This window comes from Zingiber officinale, chromosome 3B (assembly GCF_018446385.1).
Source record: "Zingiber officinale cultivar Zhangliang chromosome 3B, Zo_v1.1, whole genome shotgun sequence".
In the NCBI taxonomy this organism is placed as follows: Eukaryota; Viridiplantae; Streptophyta; class Magnoliopsida; order Zingiberales; family Zingiberaceae; genus Zingiber; species Zingiber officinale.
Window position 1 is genome coordinate 15,147,099 of NC_055991.1, and position 3,410 is coordinate 15,150,508.

A 3,410-nucleotide genomic window follows, 5' to 3' on the forward strand; every position below is an offset into this window, starting at 1 on the left:
CGCGTACCAAACACACCCTTAGCTTTTTATAATTAATTTTCATTGTAAAACTCTTAGCTAAATGTCTAAAGAGATAATTTTCTCTCAACTAAGTTTAATGAGCTAGTAAAAACACTACAACAAAAATGGCTTTTCGCAGCGTGCATTGCATGCTGCACAGTTAAAAGCTGTTGAAAGTCATAAATTATCCGCAGCGTGCGTTTGCGCGCTGCAGATAGTATTTTCTGTAGCGCGCAAAGCACGCCGTGGATACTATTATCCGCGGTGTGCAAAGCACGCCGCGGATACTATTATCCGCGGCGTGCAAAGCACACCGCGGATAGTATTTTCCGCAGCACGCAAAGCATGCCGCGGATAATAGTATTTTCCGTAGCACGCAAAGCACGCCGCGGATAATAGTATCCACGGCGTGCTTTGCGCGCTACAGAAAATACTATCCGCAGCGCGCAAACGTATGTTGTTGATGGTCTTAACTATATTAAAAAAAAATTGACAAAAATAATAATTAAAATTTTACAACAAATTTAGTGCAAATCAAGTCCATACAAAATTAATAAAAGTCATAGTTTTTCATTATACCACAAAAACTCAAAACATCTAAAACAATATACGAAATATCTAACAAACTAACAATTACATAACAACAATTCAACTTACAATCCAAACAAATTAGTATAATATATATCAATCACACAATATTATAAATATAGATAACCATGTGACCGTTCTTTCTATTGCATCATCAAGAAACTGCATTTCATCATTTGGTCGAATTAGGTCCACCTGAAATTGAACACATGTACCAACTCACAAGTAAAAAACAGCTTGAACACATGTACAAGGAGGTATAGAAAAAACATTTTAGGTTGTATAAATAGATATCTTAAGTATAAATTCTTATGAAAAACAAGATCAATGGAATAAAATACTAAAGAAATCTAAAATGAGTGGGCATGCTTACTATTTTCTCTCCAACAGCTTGAGTACTAGGCTTCCCATTTTTTTTCTTGTGACCTTCAATCCAAACTTGTGATCTTATAATTTTTGTATCTACCGAACTTGTCTTTTCCTTAAATATAGAAATATATACAAAATCATTACAGCACAATTCAAAAGATACATATATCATTACTTATTACTTAAATTATACAAAATTAAAAATAATTATCATAATGTGAGTCAAACGAGCATAACCTACCTGAATGGAGAAGCCTCAAATCCTGTTAAGGCACTACCACAACAAATCTACTGATATTTTGAGCTGGAAAATCCAAATTGGATACGCTTCAGCTGTTACCGATAAGAATTAAATCCACATAATTATTTAACAAAGAACATACAAGAAACTAAGACGGGAAAGTGAAACTATTCGACCAGAAGGAACAACTACATAATATCTTTTCGATCTTGTAGCAGCAAATCAAACTCGGAAAAGCAAGTAGCATGGAAGTTCCATCTCAGATATGCTCGTTGAGAAGAACTACCTTAGCACAAATCATGGAGCTTTCTAGATATGTAGCAAGCCAACAGAGACCAAGCCAACACTCAGACGTCATCACAACGCAAGACCAAACACTACTGTGCGGAAAAGAATTAGTGCTATCAATTCAACAGTACATTAAAGACATGAATCTAGTGGAATGCTTATATATAACATGCTTGCGGATATAAGTAAATACCTCTTCGTTCAAAACACCATTTGAAGATTATCTAGGTCTGTGTGTATGCCATCTTAGGGTCCTCTGGCATTTTAGTATCAAATAGAGGAGTAGCCAGCTTGGGAGGGTTCTAAACAAAGGTGAATCACTCATTAAGACGAAAAATCTCCAAAACAATCAAACATGCAAGTTGAGATATGGAGATATCGGAATAGAGTAAAGCTGATTTTGGAAAGCAAGTTCTAAATATTATAAATAGTCATACTTTCTCAAATAAGATAACATATCCATTAATGGAGTTAAACTGATTTTGGAAAACAAGTGACAACGCATTGTCACTCTACGCTATGATATCACCATTAATGGAGTTAAACTAAGAAATGAAATAGCAAAACATTAAATGAACCTAACCTAGTAAATGAAAGATGATGCAAATAAGGAAACCTATTCTAACTTAAACTAAGATTGCAATGAAATTAAAGACAACATAAAGTAAGCATTGAATTAAAAATCTAGAGCATTAAAGAAATCTAATCTAACATATCCTAATTGCATTTAATCAAAACTAGAACCTAACAAAATTGAAAGAACAAGACAAAATAAAAATTAAACAAGTTAAAACGCATCAAATTGAACCTAACGACTTAAAGAAACATTTCATCGAACACATTTTATGCATGAAACAAAGTAGATAAAGTGTGTACAATCTAAACATGAGGATCTAAGTTTGCTACAAACCTTTAATAAGAATTAACAAACATCAACAGTAAACATAAAATAAACTAAGACTTCCAACCATAATTCACACTTCCGCTTCCGATTCCAACTACTACCCTCGTCGTCACATGAAGACCCGGCTCGGAACCCCCAAAGTCGGTGGACAGAAGCTCACTGCCGGTTGCTGCTTGCTTAGACAATGAAGATGATGCGAATCTTCCACCGAGGAACCCCCCTCAGATGGAAGTTGACCGGACTGTCATGGAGATCTTACCGTGCCGCCTTCTTCTTGCTGCCAACTGAACCCCAGAAGGTAAGAGTGAAGGAAGAACGTCAGGAGGTGAAGGATCTCACCGGAGAACCCCTCCGGTGAGGTGGAGTTGGTCGGAATCGCCGCGGTCGCCTGCTGCTCCCTGCTGTGTTCGCCTATGCCGTCGCCACTGGAAATCTAGAAGAGGAAGTGGGCTGTGGAGGTCCGGCCGGCGACGAGGAAAGGGAAGATGAAGAAGCCGCCGGCCGGTTGTGAGGAAGGAAGAAGATGCGCTGGTGAGGAGAGTTGTCACGCCCTAGCTGCTGGAAGAAGAAACGCGAGCCGACAGGGTGAGAAGAAGGGCACTATGCGCGTGTTTGCTTAAGAGGGGAATTTCTCCTCATTTAATCTGGGTCGTCCATCTTTGTAAGGGAGATGATGAAGATCTGGCCGTCTGATTTAGCTGATGGAGAGATGAGTGGTTTGGATCAAGCTGCCTTTATTCTTAGATCCAAGGGTCCATAGCATTTAGATCTAATCAAGGGCAGGATGCTTAGATCAAAATGAAGGAGCAAGATCTCTCTTGATCTACGGTCCACACTGTTCTGCTTGATCTACCCCATTTGACATCCAAATCAAGTCAAATTCAGTCCGGCTTGACCCTAATCCATAACTCTTTTAATTTCCTACAAAACCACATAAAAATATGAAATTAAATTCTATAATTTGTAGGAAATTTATAATTAAGTTCAAAATGAGTTTCTACTCACAAAATATAATATAAA

At 37.5% G+C, this 3,410-nt stretch overlaps 1 long non-coding RNA gene across 6 annotated transcripts; it reads right to left on the minus strand.

Annotated features, from left to right (window-relative positions):
• Window positions 1–550: 550 nt before the first annotated feature.
• Window positions 551–3,002, minus strand: LOC122055971. Of its 6 annotated transcripts, none has more exons than XR_006132973.1 (6): window positions 2,730–3,002; window positions 1,680–1,788; window positions 1,485–1,575; window positions 1,199–1,290; window positions 962–1,069; window positions 551–783 (listed from the first exon to the last, which is right to left on the minus strand). It is a non-coding gene; the product is annotated as an uncharacterized LOC122055971 (long non-coding RNA). The 6 variants fall into 6 exon arrangements; XR_006132975.1 differs by having other exon boundaries at window positions 1,485–1,578; XR_006132976.1 differs by having other exon boundaries at window positions 2,492–3,002.
• Between the last annotated feature and the right edge of the window lie 408 nt (window positions 3,003–3,410).